Source organism: Passer domesticus, chromosome 3 (genome assembly GCF_036417665.1).
Source record: "Passer domesticus isolate bPasDom1 chromosome 3, bPasDom1.hap1, whole genome shotgun sequence".
Lineage (NCBI taxonomy): Eukaryota > Metazoa > Chordata > Aves > Passeriformes > Passeridae > Passer > Passer domesticus.
The window spans coordinates 109,799,093-109,815,790 of NC_087476.1; the positions used below are offsets into that span (position 1 = coordinate 109,799,093).

Here is a 16,698-nt window from a genome sequence, read left to right on the forward strand (position 1 = left end):
AGCTGGCTCCAAGCCCCATCCAACATGGCCAGGAACACTTCCAAGGATGGGGCATTCACAGCTTCTGTGGGCAACCTGTGCCAGTGCCTCATTGCCCTCACAGTAAAGATTTTCTTATTAACACCTAATCTAAATATCTTCTCTTTTAGTTTAAAACAACTAGCATTGTTCTATCACTATCTCCCTGTGCAAAAAATGGCTCTCTCATGAACATATTGGCATGTGAATCATTCTCTCTCTTTTGTACACTTTTAAAGTGAATACTGTTGCTGTTACTGTTAATTTTGTTATCTCTCCGCTGTTTCCAGTAAATTGTTCTCATCTCAGCCCATGATCCTTGCCATTTGTGCCTTCAATTGGAGTAGGAGCAGCACGTGGCTTTAGTGGGAGTATTAAATTGGGGAATACCATTACTAAACCACTACAGCCTGGAACAAACCTTGGCAGGACAAAACACAAGTGGGATATACCATGGGCTTCAGAGCAGCAATCAGCTCTCTTCCCTGGTGCCCTATGAGCTAAGTGGCTCATCCACCCAGGCAATTGGCTGCCAGCCTGGAATGAAGGTTGGTCTGCTCCCAGGTTGTGTGAAATTGGATAGTATTACCACCTAGACTTTGCAATGGTCTCCCAGCATGGCCTAATTTCCAAAGTTCTGACTCTTCAACAACACCAAATTTTTGTCCAAAGCCTAAAAAGCTATAGAAAGTTCTTCCTTGTGCCAAACTTCGGTGTCCCTGCCTACAGTTTAACCCCCTGACTTCTTATCATGTCAACAGGAAGAATGGAAAGCATCCACTCTTTCAGATGTGCAAGGATATACGTCTCCTCTTGACTTGTCAGTTTGCATTCCTGCAATGTTTCCTCTTGAATCATGTCTTCGAGACCTCTCACCCCTCTTATTTCTTTCTCAGCTGTTGCCTGCTTCCCTGATGCCACTGGTCATACAAATACGGCTGTTAATTCTGGAATCCACTGATGGCAAATAAAATCCGGGTACTGTTAGCAGTCCTGGCACAATTACCAAAATACCACGCTGGTATCTTGAGGTGCAGGGGACAGAAAGTTTCTGAGCAACTGAGGTGCAGTGGAAGGGAGCTGAATGAAAAGGGAAAGCCTGTATTCCCATCAGGCCTGTAAGATACTGCCCTACCAAACACACAGCTGCCTGCACACCAGCAAACTGCTTCGGCAGCCTCAGAACCAAAACAGATTTCAGAGAAGCTGGGTACAGCTTCCCATAAGAGCAGATTTCCTTAAGGGACTTGGGGATTTCTTACCATGAGGCAGGTGGAAAAGAAGCATCTTCAATCATTTTAAAGAATCATCACAACCCAGAAAGACATGATAAAAACATTCAGCTCAGGACAGCTTTTAAACAGGCCATGTTTGAAATTTCAAGGATGGAAACAGATTAGCATGTGAGAGCATGGCAATTTGAAGGGAGAATCCAGTCTTACGTATGGTGGAGTTTCATATCTCCAAAGTGTCCAGCAAAACCCCCAACCCCATAACCACTAAGCAATCAGGAAGTTACATCTGGTTCTCTTGTTTCTTGTTTCTTTTCCCTTTTTTTTTTTTTTTTTATTTTGGTAAATTCTCTTTACATGCAGGGCTTCAATTCCTAGATTTAGGGCATGCAGCAGTGGTTTCTGCCTCAGTACTGCTCAAGCAGGCAGCACAGAGAGGATAAGCATTTTTGGTTTATACATCTTCAGACAAAAACAGAAGAACTGGAGCAGTCTGTGCCCAAACAGCAAGACCTGTGTGTGCACCAGTGTGAGTCCCTGGACAGCAGACCAAACTGTGGGGAAGGAAACTGGGAAAAGAACCCTGCTGCTGTCTTTGCTGCCCCAGGGGGGAAGTCAGCCAGGAGCAAGGACACAGGATTTCTGCAAGGTGCCTTGGGAAGGCCAAGGAGCGTAGAAATTCCAGACACATCGCTCCTTGTGGCCTAGAATTGACTGATAACAGCAGACAACATGTTCCTCTGTCCCCAGGACTCGAGGACTCATCTCTGGCAGAGCTCTTCTGTGCTGGAGGGACACCTCGCCAGGCAAGGCCACTTGGAGGTGAAACAAAGCAGAGCTTGGTAAAGTCAAAGCAGCAAGAAGTCAGGGAACATTTCTGACCACCCTCAAGGACAGCAGCTTAGAGCCCCCTACAGAGAAGAAAATTTTTCTTTAGGAGAAATCATTGCACAACCTCTCACCTAATGGGCCTGGCTTTTGCAAGGTGTTCCACCAGCTTTCTTGATCTGGAAGACATAAATAAAATATAAATATGGTGCTTTGTGCAGCTGAGGCCAGTCACATCTCACTTTTAATGAAAAAGGCCATTTTCTCTGGAATACCCAGCCTTGCTGAAGGCTGGCAAACAGATGATACAGAGGAGGCCAAATTACTTTCACAACCAGGGGCCACAGCCAGAACCATGCACTACATCTGATTTGCCTTGTGCTCCCACTGGTAACTATGGGAACCCTGCTCATGGATCAAAGGAGGAATAGGGCCAGATCTGTTGGGGAAGCCTCACAATCCCCAGTTTGCAGGACACGGCTCTCAGACAGTGCCACATGGTACTTGCACTTCTGTTTTTCTGGAAGTCCCAGCTCCTGGAGTCATGTGATTACTCTTTCAACACTCTTATGGTTTTTTAACTTGCTTCTGGTTGCCAAGTAAATTGGAAAGCACCAAACTCTAGGGCTCAAGAGCAGAAGACAAATCCAGAGAACATGTTATTTTTCACTTTATAATTCTGTACTTATGGGGGATTATTTTTCTTTTCAACCAAAATTTTTCCAGGCCTTGGAATGGTGGTGAAGGGGGCTGGAGTGTCAGCTGGAGAGTGCTAATGCCTATCTGATGGCAGTGCTGCCCCAGGGCTGGCACACTGCCCTTCCATGGCCCTTTGCAGGGAAGCAGCAGAGTCACTGGGCCATGGCTTTCACTGGGAAACAAATTTCAGTCAACCTTGCATCTGCATTTTGAGTCTCTGCCTTGTGAACTCTTGTAACAGCAAAACAAAGCTTCATTGGTGTCATGGTTTTGCTAGGAAAGATGCTAAGGGACAGCCAGTTCAGCAGGGGACATCTGGTCCTTCATTTTCCAGTGACTCTAGCTAGGAGCTGGTTTTTGCCTGAGAAGTGTAAGTGAGATGCTGGTATTAGCATGCACTGCTGGTGAGACAACTGACAGCTGCCAGAAGGCTTCTTTGTTTGCACCTCTTTGAGAAGAATGAGGAGACAGTTTGCACCTTGTACATCTCTCACAATAAGCCCAGCTGCTGAAGTCATTCTGTGCACATATTGAAGTTTTCCTGTACATTCCTGGTGACCAGAAAACGAGTATTTTCCACAAAGAAAAGTACAACTATGAAGCAGAATTTGAAGAGAAGAACATGCCACTTGTTTTTCAGCTTAGATGTTTGCAAAATATGTGCAACTCTCCCAATTTCCAAGCTTCCTAAATTCAAGTCGAGCCCCTCTAACTACTTTCAGTCCCCATGTAGCAGGTGGTTTCCAGTGCAAATATAGTTTTGTGTTTGCTACACATAACCAGTGCTCTGCAAAATTTGGCCAGTCAATACTTCTTCCAGGAAAGCTCTCTCCCAAGCTGTTAAATGCTATGCTCACAAATTAGTGTTCTGGATTTATTGTTTAAACATGCATAAAACACAGCACAGAGCAAATATCCAGGGGGAAGCTCTAAAGTGGCACAAGCTTGGTTTCTCCATTTACCTCTGCAGGCTCTCAAAGCAGGGGAGTGACAGCAAATCACACACTACCCATTTTTCACAGGTGTGCCAAAACATTCCATCAAACACTGCCTCCTCCCCAGGGTGCACTCTGTACTCTCAGTTTTCCAGGGGAGAAGATACCTTTCACATCCAAGCCCCCCGGCTGGCTGATGGACAACTGTGATGCAATCAGACCTCCACGGGATCATCGGGACTGAGACTGCACCAGGTACTTGGAAACAGCTACAGAGGCACTGCCTAGAGAGCTCAAAGAGAAATATATTGATGTCCAGCACACAAAATTGGCCTTCCTACTCACTGCTGTGTCCCACTCCATCTGCCACATTTCTAAATGCCTGATTTATCCTCCTAACAGCAAAGGCTGGTTTGAAGGTGTCAGTGAAAGGAAGTGCTCAAATTGCTGGAAATGATGTTTCTAAGCATCTTTTTTAGAAACACCACTCTCCAGAGATCTCCAGGTCTCTGCCAAGAACATGCATTGGAGAGCCAGAGAATGTTCAGGGAGCGCATGCTCAAGTCTGCTGCAGCAAGGAGCAAAGACAGATGGATGGCAAGCAGAGGTGACAACCCATCTGCTTCTGCAGGACCTCTCTGGCATCTCCTGAGGGACTCGAGGAAAACCGTGACTAGAGATAACCAGCCAAAGCAGACTCACTGGTTATCCCCCAGCACCATCTGAGAGCAAAGCATTCCATGGAGGAGATGTTCCAAAGAGGGACAAGAAAGGGTGGTAGGACAGCTCCTCGGAGATGAACATGCTTTGGCTGGGCTGAGCATTGTCCTGACCTCTTGTCTCTTACAGGGAATACAAGGCAGAAATTTTTCAAGCAAAAAAGTGCCTGAGGCTTTGTGTCCCCCTCCTCTAAACTGTGCAGCAGTTCAGATGTCTGTTTTTCACAAGGCACAGTGCAGAGAACTGGCCTGCACCATTCTGTCCTGTGCTCAAGGTTCCACAGCCCACTAACCCCATTCTTTGCCAGGAGGAATTGCCTTTGTGCTCTGCAAATGCAGACAATACCCAGAAACCTCCTCCAGCAACTGCAGAGAGATGCAGGCTGCTGTCGGAGAGAGCTGTGGGTGGGCATGAATGAATGAGGGAATGAATGAGCCATTCGCTACTACTGGCATGAGAATCTCCATGATTTGGAGAGGAGTATTCGGAGGTTGTAAGCATGGCTGCAGTGCTAGGTGTTCTCTTGCATGGCTGCAAAGAGTGACAGGTAAGTAGAGATAAGTGGAGCAAAGAGCTGCCTCTCCCAGCACGGTCCAGGCTGCAGTCTGGGATGCTGAAGCATGGATGTGCCCACACGGTGACAGAACTTGCTGTGTCAGGACATGAGCAGTCTGGTTGGGTTTTTGCCTAGAGCATCAGGCAGAGCGCAGGAGCGTTTGCTCAGCTCACCCAGCAGATTTCACAGCCCATGCAGAGCTCCATTCTGTCACAGCCCCCACTTCAGCTAGCTTGGCTGAGAAAAAGCAGGGGGAGCCATGGCCACTGCAGTGGGGAGCAGTCCTGGAACACAGCATCTTCTCTCAGCAACTGGACTCACTGTCTCTCCCACTCCCTGACGTCCACCCTTTCCTTCAGAGCCCATCTCCGCCTTTCCCTTGGAGACTGTAAGAAATCAAGGTCTAAATGTGCCTGGAAAGGGGTGTGTGAGGAACCAGGGAATGGGGCACATCTTCTCCAAGCTTCCCAGCCTCAAATTCTTCCTAATCAGTCAGTTTTGAAGCAGCCAGAACAAAGCTGCTCTCATGTCCAGATGGGTTAGTGCTGCTGCACTTTTCTGTCCCAGTGCCATTAGGGCTGGGTGGGTACAAAGGGTTCATGCACTAATGAGCATCACCACAAACACTGACAAAGTCTTTCTTTTCTTCAGCTCCCCTGGAATGTCACACAAATCCCGCAGCTGAAGCAGCCTCTCTGAGGGTCTCAGCAGGAGGCACTGGGAGACAGGAACACCACTGCAAGCTGCAGAGAGAGGTGAGTTTGCAGGAGCCATGGGTGTGCCTGGCTCTTCAGAGGGCAGCTCACCAGTGGATGCCCATCAGCACAGTCTTGGTGATCCAGAGGAGCTGGGTACTGCATTCACTGAAAGAGCTGGGAAGTAGGTCAGCAACATTACTGAGGGAATTAGGGAGTTTTAGGGAGAACTCCATGACTAAAATTTGAGTTCCACTGCTTACTGGTGCAGTGATTGGATTTTGGTGTGCAGGGTGAAAAGCACCAGCAGGGATTGTGTTTGCTGTGACCATGCCAATTTCTCCTGCTCACACCATTTCTCCTTTTGCCATGCCAGCTTGTGCAGTGCCTTGCATCCTGCAGCCACTGCCAAACCAAATGCCTCTGACACACATCCACTGCTCTGCTCAGCTCCTGAGCCCAGCACAGCACTGGGCATGCTGTACACATTTAGCTGTGCTCATTTTATATCAATGGCCCTGCTGGGAGAATTGAGTACCATCAAAGCAGCACACATGGCCAGATGCAAACTTATCCCTCCTCTAAAGAGTTTTAAATCAAAAGAGGTGAGGCAGAAAATCTGAGTTAGCTATTGGACACAAAATCCTGTTTTTTTCTAAGCCAAATTCTTATATGGAAATGCCTTTCATTCCATATATAGGCAATAAGCTCTTAAAATGATACCAAAATGAAATAACACCCATAACTGCTGCAACACTAATTATAAGTAGCTGGTTTGTTGGTTGGTCAGCTCATCACAAAGTGTTCCACAAAGGAGTTTTGTGACAGTGTCCATGTCTAACCCCTCATGTTGAACAGAGAAATTTAGTTTTCCAACTCTGCTGAAAGACACGGTGGCGCAAAAATCTTCCAAACTTTTTTTTTTTTGAAAGCAAGCAAGAAAAGCACAAATTAAATTCACAGGTAAAATTCTGGGTTGCTGTCTTGCCAGTGGTGACCAAAATTCCAGGCAGAGGTGACACGGTGTAAGACGGTGCAGGAGCTAAAACAGTGTTTCTGCTTCCCCACAGTTCTTGTTGCACCTGAGGATCTGGGCACAGAGGGTTCATCAAGGTCGCTGGGTACTCGCACACCAGTGTGTGAGTTATTAGCTCTGGTCCTATTTTAAGTTCCCAAAGTCACAGAGTTTTGCCTGGAGGGTGGGACAACGGGTTCATCTGCTCCTTGCTGGAGCCAGTGAAGGGTGGAGGAGTCATTCAGGCATGGTGAAAGGGGAATTGCCCACAGGAAGGACACTTTGGTCAGCCTGAGGTGCAGCAAGTCCTGTGCCAGGCTGTGCCGTCCTGCAGGGAGCACGAGGACCCTCCAGTGGGGACAGGAGACTGTGGGTTCAGGGGCTGACCCAGCTGCCAGATGTGAGACCAGCTCCCAGAAGGGTCCCAGCTGATCCATATGCTCCTTGCCTGACGCCCTATGTCCCCTGCTGACCCTGGCCACATTCTCTGAGGATGTGAGAGGGGGGTGAACATCAACCCAGGGCCCCCTGGGATGCTCCTGACCTCCTGCCTCCCTTCAGCTGCCATGGGCAACACTGTGGAGCAGGGGGACAGACAGCAAGGCACTCCTTGTACACACACACACACACACACACACACACACGGACAGGGACACACACACGTTTCCCTTCTCTCCACCTTCCCCAGGGCTCTCTCCCTCCTGAAGGGTGCAAATGGGTTCAGGATCGCCCTGGCAGGCTGCAGGTCGGCCGGGGAGATGTGGGCAGGAGCTGACCGACCAGGGTGGGGTGGGCTGTGCTGGAGACAGGCAGGGCATGCATAGGGACTGTCCCGGGCAGGACGGGCAGGGCTAGGGGCAGGCAGGGCAGGACTGGGGACTGCCCCAAGCAGGGAGGGCAGGGCTGCTGGGGGTGGGTCCGCAACCAGCCCTGCCTTTCAAAGTCCCTCGATCCGAGGAGGAATTCGGGAAATATTTCCAGCGGCGGGAGGACGAGGAGGAGGGCTGGAGCTGCTCCCCGGGAGGAGGGACGGCGGCTCTCTCATCCCACCGCGGCGGAGGGATGCGGAGGGAGGGCAGGCTGCCTGCGGGGCGGGCCGGCTGAGCGCATCCCCGGGGCGCGCCCGTGTGTGTGTGTGTGCGCGCGCGCTCCCTCCATCCATCCCTCCATCCCTCCCTTCCTTCCTCCCTCCCTCCCTTCTCCCTCCCTCCCTCCCTCCCTCCCTCCCTCTCTCTCTCTCTCCCTCCCGCCGCCGCCGCCGCAGCCGCGCACCGGCGCTCCGCCGCCCGCCCCGCCGCGATGCCCCGCCGCTGCTGAGCCGGCCCCGGCGACGCCCGCTCCTGCAGCCCGCCAGGTAGGACCGCCACGACCCGCCCCGAGCCTGCCCAGCCTCTCGCTGCTTCCCGCACCGCCGTCCGAGCGCCGGGGGAGGCTGCCGGGGGGGCGGCACGGGGCTCCCGGAGCCGGGCGGGAGCCGATGGCCGGGCGGCGGTAGGATGCTCGCACTGGCGGCACACGCCCGGAGCGCTTCCTACAGCCCAGCCGCCGCACCTCTGGGCGGGCGAGGGGGCTCGCCGCCCTCCCCCGGCGGCCAATCGCGACATGTCGCGACGGGGGGCGCGGCTGCGGCGGGGGTCGCTCCCCCGCTAGCCCGAGAGGCGGGCATTGCCGGGCAGGTGGGGTCGGGCAGGGGGCTGAGGCACATCTCCTTGCCGGGGGGTTCGGGGCGCATCCCCCCGTGCGCGGCGGGGTGCGGTGCCTCCGCCTGGCGGGGCTGTGCGTGCCTCCAGGCAGGGCTGCTTCCCCTGCCGCGAAACGCTTCCCGAGGTGAGTGGTCGGAGGCACCTGCAGCCACGCCGAAATTCCCATTTTTGTCTCGAGCAGCGTGCGTTATTAAGGGCTGGCATTAAGCAGCGCTCATCACGTAGGCTTTGTCTAGGTGGAAGCATGGCTGGGGCTCTTCCGTCATCTTGAGTTTAATTCTTTATTCACAGCCTTGTTGCTTCCCTCCCCGCCGAGCCATGCAAAACAACTCCACGCTCTGCTCTGTCTCCGAGGCGAGAGCAAACTGCCAAAATGTTGCCGAAATGCAGCAAGCACTAGGGAGGACTGGAGTCTGAAAATGAAAGCTGTAGTAAAATCACAAGGTCACGGGTGTGAGGGTGCGAGCGTGTGCTTTCAGGGCTCCTTTTCGCTTGCGCTTTGCAGGAACCTGTTCATTCCTCCAGTCCCAGATGTTGCGAATTCGCAAGTCAGGCGATTGAAATGAAGGCTGAGAGAGGCTGGGGTTCTCGGTGTGCTCCCCTGGCACCTGCCTGGGAATTCACGTGCTGTTTGTCACCATCGCAAAGAGAAGGGGTGTGCTTTTGTGTAAAAAAGGGAAGCTGGGACACTTGCATATTGATGTGATGGTGGCATCCAGGAAAAAAAGAGCTGGGACATATGGCTTTGGTCAGGGACGTGGCTATCATCAAAGAAAGGCATTTGTGATCCTTCGGGAGTGTCTATTAGCTGTTCCTTTCTCCCCCTTTCCTTCTGATTTGTTCTTCAATAGAAGCTTTGCCCCTTGTCCAGCACAGACATTGAAGGCCAAATAGGGAAATAATGTAACATTTCCAGGACCATCACTTGCCAGCCAAGCCATGAACCCCCACCACCAACTCCTAGGAAAGCTGTCTGACTCCTCTTACGCCCCCACCAGCTCTGTTGACATGGACAATTCCTAAGTCAGTGCTGAGGAGCCACGTTGGTCAAATCTTCTTCTCCACCAGGCTTTGCATTCAAGATTCCTGAGGAGGTTGGCGTGCTCTCTGTGTCCAGCACCCCTGAGTGTCAGCAGCAGCACAGTTCTAACCTGATGAAAGTTCTCTTGCTTCTTCTTCCCTCACTTTCTCTAAGGCTTTTGTAATCTATTGGCTGTGAATGGCTCCTGAAATTGAAATGTTCACTGTCCTGTACCTGCCCAGGCTGTGCCTTGTCTTCTCTCCTGGCACTGCTGCACATGACATGGCACAAACTTTGGTTTATGTCCTTGCTCTTGGGAGTCTCTACAGCACCTTAAAGGATGCTGTATAGGCACAGCCACTTCTCTCCCTTTTGTAGAGTCCTGATACTCTCAGGGCATTCAGGGTTGTGATTTTTTCTGGCGTTGCATCTGGGACAGAATTTGGGGTTTTGCTGTGGCTTTGAGGGGATACAGTCTTGATTGCTCCCTGGGGAAAAAAAAAAAGCCCCTTTTCTCCAGCATCCTAATGAAACTTAGATCCTGTAATAAAGCCCAGTGCCCTGCAAGATACAACATCACTGGAAGATCAACCAACAGATTGGTCATAGACAACACAAGTGACAATGGCTGTCCTTGTGACTGGCACGGGAAACAACCTGGAGCTCTGTCCAAGCTCAGAGTGCTGGGATCTGCACGTGCTCCCAGCTCCTGGACATCGGTGCACACAGCTGTGCAAATCCTGGCTGCACCTGGGGCTGCTGCAGGCTGCTGTGCTCTGGATACTCTCGCATCCACTGTGGGCTGAGCTCCCTGACTGAGCTTTCCCTTGCCAAGGGTGTGAGTGGTATCTCTCCAGCTGCTTTCAGGAACCTTGGAGGAACTTGGCTTTTGCTGTTATCTCTATCCCTCTGATGATTTCAACTGAAACTGGAAAGAGGGGGGAGCGATGTGAACAGACAGACAGACATGGAAACTGTGATTTCATGTGCCTGGCTTCCTAAGGAAACCTGGCTACAAATAGAAGTGAGATTTGGTGCTGCAAAGAGCTCCTGAGGAGACCGAGAAGGAGGGGGAGTCTGAGGAGAAGGAAGGGGTGGCTAACCTTGGGTGTGAGATTGATAATGAAGGCCTGGCACACACCTGGGCTTAGAATCCCTTGCCTGAGGTCTGGGGGTCTAAAAGCTGGCTCGGCACTAGCATCCAGCTCCCTCTAGAGTCAGCTGTGCCCGAGCTGTGTCTCTGGACGTGGCTCTGCTGGGAGGTGCTACCACCCTTCCCCAGCCAGGAGCAGTCACACAGATGGATGGAGCATGCCAGGGTGAGCCCCCAGCCCAGCCCAACTTGCCCAGTTCTTGCCTAGTACCATGCCTGAGTTGTTCAGGTCAACAACCTGCATTTCCATCCATCTTCCCCCACATCCATCCCGTGGACATCTCCACCTCTTTATCCCTGGATGGTCGCAGGGAGCTGGGGATGGAGATTCATCTCCTCTCCCTTGAAGCTTTCTGTTCCTGCAGGGCCCAGGGGAGCATCCTGCTGCACAGAAGACCCACACACAGCTACAAACCCAGTGCAAAAACAGTCCCAGAGGGGAAGAGAGGACACAGGCACAGGGGAAAGCAATAGGCCTGTTAATTCCTCCCTTCTGGCCCCTTTGGGCCACCTCTGGGCAGATACTTCCTCCCCAGGCTTCCCAAGAGCCTCAGGCTTATTAGCAGTGTTTTATTCTCCCAGCACTCACAGGAGATGCTCTACCCATTTTACACAGGGACATGGAGCACAGGGAGAGGCTGGGCTGCCCCGAGATCACACAGGGAGTCTGCCAGCCAGGCAGGGCCAGCTCGTGGAGAGCAGGCAGACTGAGCTTAAATCAGCAAGGGAGATGCACAGGCACAGAGGAAGGCATCAGCAACCCAACAGGAATCACAGGAAAGAGCCTGATGCTGCTTGATAAAGAGGAGACCAAAGGCAGGTGGAAAGGGTAAAGAAATGGTCGGAAGACAACAGCAAGTAGGAAGACAGTTGTTTGAGAAGCAGACAAACAAACAAACAAAAGAAACCCCAGTCCCAGAGAAATGTGGCATTTCCCCCATGTTTCTTATTTCCTGGCATATTCCTTGCTGAGATCTTGAGTCATGGGAGAAAGGGACAACTTGACACTTGGTCTCCATGTGTGAAAAGCAAGACTGTAATCTCCCTGGCAAATGATTCCAAGCTCACTTTCTGCAAGCTGCCCCCAAATTCATCCAATGCGGTTGAAATTTTGTATCAGGGATGTTTTATTTTCTCTATTTGTCCGTTTATTTTGGAGAGTTGCTGGGGAAATTGTGGAAGGAGATTGGATGTTTCATTGAGAGATAGGATACTTGGAAAAATGAGTTGCAGACTGATAATTATTCTTACTTTTTAATGTCCATTACAGAAACCAGGGTGGCCTGATATGTGTTTTACTTGATCGGCTTCATGGAGGGCTTGTGCCTCTGACTATATTTGGAAAGGTTTTGATGTTTTTTTGTACTGATGCAATCAGAATGCTGATGGCCTGGAAATCATTTTCCTGATGTGGAGATCTAGAGGGTCATGGGTAGGGGATGCCAACAGGCTGTGCCTGTTTTGGAGTGGCAGAGCTGGGTGCAAGGGAGCAGGAGCCAGGCAGAGCCAGAGCAGGGAAGCGAGCCAAGGGTTTTCCAAGCAGTGTTTAAAGTGCCGTCACGCTATGCAGCCCTGAGTGGCAACACAGTCTTTGGACTTAGCAGCTCTCCTGCACGGTTTGGATGTACAGCCAGTGCAGCAGAAGGGTCTTTTTCCTGCCCTGACAGGTCAATCTCACAGCTGTCCGGAGCTCTGTTTTACCAGAGCTGCGCCACGGGGTCAGCACCAAGATCAGAAGCGAAGCCAGCGGAGCCTGTGTCTGCCCAGACACATCTCCAAGCACCCTGTGCCTCCTTGCAGGGCTGCTGGCATCTGTTTTGTGTCCCTTGGCTGCAAGAAGCTGGACCTGCGATGGTCAGAGACCAGATGGCTTGTTTGGATTTTTTTTTTCCCTACAGCCATATCTTTTCCCAGACCAGGCTTTGCCCAAGCTGTCTGCTGGAGAGCAGGCTGCTGGTTTCAGTGGGGCACAGGTGTACAGGCATGAGCACAGCCAGGCAGGGTCAGCAGCAGAGGAGAAGTTCACTATTCCTCCAGAGATGGGGCCACGGCTGTAAGTGCCATGCATGGAGGCAAGGCAAGCAGCGCTTCTTCCCAGGAGGATTGCAGTAGATTCTTCTTCTCCTGCAAGAGAAACTACGGGACAGGTGCTGTAACTTGGGGACTTCAGGTTTGACTTTGGGGTAGGAGAGAGTCTGTCTTTTTGGGGCTTACTGTCTTTTTTCCTGGGACAGGGTGGGGAGCAGCTGAGTTGCTTTGAGCCTCTGTTTCTCTATGATGCAGGCTGGCTGTTCCTTGCTGTGATCACCAGCTGCTTCTTCGTCAGTTTTTGGCCCCTCTGGTTCAAGGGACACTGTCTTTCTCCAGCCTGTGACACCAGAAAAGCATGGCTTGAGCTGCCTTCTCTGTCTCTCCCTAGTGCACTCTTGCTAGGAAAAGGTTCTCTCTTGTCTAGCTCTAACTCTAGGATGGGAAAAGACTCTTTGGGAATCCCCGTGGTGTTGCAATGCGCTGCTGGTTGTGCTCCCACATCGAGCTGAGAAGCAGCCACACTCATGTGAAGAGCAAACTTTAACTGGTCCCCAGCAAGGAGCCAGGCACCCTGTAGGGAGAGGGTGCTGCTCCAGCCTCCTGCACGGTGGTGACACAGCTGTGGGGACACCTCCCATCCAAGCTGGCAGTAAATTGGCAGGAATGATGTTCATGATGAAGATTATGGTGTCGCAGCGGGGTGGGCACTGCTGGGTAGCACCGGCGGTGGCTGTAATGGTGTGAACACTGCTGTGTGACAGCTGCTCTGTACACATTTTCTGTGGGATGCTGGGAAAAAATTTCCATGTGGAAAGCCTCTCAGTCTTTCTTTGTGTGGCCACTCATTCCTCCTGAGCCCAGGCCGTTTCCTTCCTTACCCAGTCCTTCTGTAATTAAAGTGTCTGGACCAGCAGTGGTTTTTTAGTGCTCTTAAAAATAATGGTGCTTCTAGTGTGTTGCAAATGGTCATAGATCCGTGTGTGCTACAAAGCTTTTGGAAAATAACAGGGAGGGTCTTACAGTGGATATTTCAAAGCTGAAGTGCCCTGATGGAGATGGGACTTTTGGGAGGCTGCTGCAAAGAAAAAGCTGTGCTTTGTTTAAATGCAGAGCAGCTTTCAGGCTCGCTTTGCATGCAGCAACCAGCCAGCCTGAAGGATCGATGCTGCCAGGGAAAGATCAGAGCAGAGTCTAAAAGGCTGTTTCCTCCCCATCTGGCAGCTCCTCAGCTGGGGGGCAGGAGCATGAGCTGGCAGCAGGAGCTCTCTCCTACCAATCTGTAAAACCTAGAGCTCCCATGTCCAGCAAGGAGGCAAATATCTCTACAACCCTCCCAGCCCTGCTGTGGGCAGCAACTGCCCTCCTGGTGTTTCACAGCACCAAGGGGTGGAAGAAAGGCTGGATCGACAACCTTTGTCCAGAGCTCCACCTAAACTGAGCTTGTTATGGAGCCTCTCACAGGCTTTCCTCCCTGAGTGAGCAGAAACACCTCCTGGCACCTCTGTGGAGCTTGCCTGGAAAGGGAAAGGGGCTCAGGAGAACCCAGGTTGGGCTCTGTCTCTCCTGGTTAGTTTTAGCTCTCCCTGGAGCTCTCCAGCAGCACCAGGACAGTTCCCCTCCTGCAGTGGTAGAAAGGGCTCAGGGTGGTGTCCCTGGGCATCAGGTGGTGCTTGTGGGCAGGGCACTGCTGGGATTTTTCACCACACGTGGCCAGCACCGAGCCTGAGAGCAGCCTGTGCCCCTGCCTGTGCTGCCCTGATCCCTCTGTCCCCAGAGGCACTGGGGCAGTGACACCAAGGCCACGAGCACTGGGGCAGGCAGGGCTTGCCAGGGCAGCCAGCCCGACACTGCATCAGCTGCTGCACACGCTTCTATTGCTGATGGCCAGGATGGGAAATGCAATTGAGACCTTAATGAAAAGTTCAGTTTGGAGGGAGGGCTGCTCTTCAGGTAGCCTTGCTTCTCCTTCCAGCATGTTGGAAATTATTTCTCTGGGAATATTCCTACACTATGCCACAGTGTGCTGACTGTGAGCTGAGACTGTAGGCAAATGCAGAGCAAGAGGGTCTCTGGGGACCAAGCTGTTTATTTTGGATTGTACAAATAAAGAAATGCTGATGATTTAATAGCAGGTGCTTCTCAGAGATATTTTGAGTGTCAGGCTCTGGCTACTTGTATGTAACTAGCATGTTGTGGCCAAGCATTTTCTAGCCCTTCATAGTTCCTGAGCATAACTGTGAATTGGTTTAAGTAGGAAAGCTGGTCATGATGTGTGAACCTTGCTTGGTGACCACACCACAAAATGCTGGAGGAAGTACAGCAGAGTTGGGGGACGCTGCTGCTGCCCAAAGGATGCACATTGGCATGGCTGGTGGATGTCTCTTCCAAAGCTCCAGCCATTTCTTATCCCTCTCCAGAAAAGCTCCACATTTCTTACCTCCTGACATCTGAGGGAAAGATGTTATTTGTACATGGAGTGCTGGTTGGGAATGCCAGAAATATGGATTGCTCAGATGCAAGCCTCTAGGCCTTTTTTCCTCCTGTTTAAAGTAGTATGGGACTTGATTTCAAACAAACAAACAAACAAAATAAACAAACCAAAGCAAAACCCAACTTATATTAGAATGTTTGAAAGGGGAAACACATGGTAAATAAAGTTCAAATTATTTATTAATTTGATTTTGTGGCTGTCTTTTTTTTTTCTGAATGAGACTTCCAGTATCCAAATCCTTTTAAGGCTGGAGAGTTGGTCCAAAGTGTGATGGGACTCTCCTATTCTTCATGACCTAAATCAGTGACCCAAAGCATAATATTTTTTCTAGAACCATCTGTTTTCTCTTCTTGCCAAGGGGATTTCACAATGCCTGATTGCTCTAAATAATTGTACATGTGCAGGGATATGACTTGCCACAGGGAGAAAAATTAACTAAACAAGGACAGGTGAATGTTCTTGAGTTTTCTAAAGAAACTGCTACCCTTTAGAAGGAGAGGGTGAAGAACCATGCAACTGAGTAATATTTTATGCCCACCATGAATTTTTTTAAGCCTGCATATTTAAAAAGGAAACAAAACTACACTTAGGAGCTATCTGGGATTAACAGAGTAGGTACCAAGTCAGCCTGTGTTCTGACAGCCCCTTTATCAAATGTCTCAGTGACTTGGTTTGGAGCAGTGTGAAACACAGGAGTACAGATGTTGGGTGACTAATTCATGCTTCAGCTATATTTCAGTGACCATGAATGCACATCTGTTTCAGCTCAGCCATCCACTGAAGGGTGTGCAACAAGGTGCTCCTCTTTGCAAACATCATGCTTGTATTTTTTTCACTCTGGGCTTGTAAGCGGTGGCTACAGCTCACATTTGGGGAAGCAGAAGGTACCCAGGCACTACAATGAGGGGGGCAATGAGTCTGGTAGTAAGAGCTTTTTTGTAACATTAGCAGGATTCCCAGTGCAAACAACTTTCTTTAAAATCTGTCTTCCTACAAGAGACTTGCTTTTTCCTGTTCAGTTCATCTGTTCTTATCACCCAGCTCTCTGATTTGCTCACATCCTCCACTATGTATCTCTTTATTTTCTTAATTGCAGTACCAGGGAGTGGGGGGTTGGAAGCAGACCAACAGTTCCTGGTGAGAAAATGCCATTTGTATGAAACCGTCTCAATAAATTCTCAGTATTACCCTCCCAGACCAATAACAGTGCTACAGGATCCATAAATAAAAGCAAATGGAGGAGAGGGCTTTGATCCACCATTACAGTGTCTCTTTGTGGAACAGATCCCATAATATGGATGTGGGATGGCACCCATTGATTCCTCCAGCCAGCTATTCCCTTGCACACAGCTCTGTCCCTGCATGATCTGCCCCTGCCCTAACTAGGAGTTAAAACCTTTCATGGCAGAGCTTTGTTGGCTTTTTCTTTCAGGGATGTGGGGTTTTTCTGAGGGAAATCAGCTCAGTTTTTTGTATTTCCCAGTGAAGTCGAGGTATTGACGTGCTCATTTTCCTCTCTTCATAGAAACATTTTTAAGTACCATCTGATTAAATTAACTTGGATTAGAGAAGCGTGGTATAGCAAAGGCTCTCCTTGAGGA

At 50.5% G+C, this 16,698-nt stretch overlaps 1 protein-coding gene across 5 annotated transcripts in view; it reads left to right on the plus strand.

Annotated features, from left to right (window-relative positions):
- The first annotated feature begins 7,659 nt into the window (after window positions 1-7,659).
- Window positions 7,660-16,698, plus strand: part of SLC8A1 (solute carrier family 8 member A1) — a 104,188-nt gene continuing 95,149 nt past the window's right edge. For 2 of the 5 annotated variants that reach the window (XM_064415051.1, XM_064415047.1), the window contains exon 1: window positions 7,660-8,052. The gene's annotated coding sequence lies outside the window, so the exon portion shown is untranslated. The remainder of the gene's footprint in view (window positions 8,053-16,698) is intronic. The other 3 variants (XM_064415049.1, XM_064415046.1, XM_064415048.1) reach the window with 3 other exon arrangements.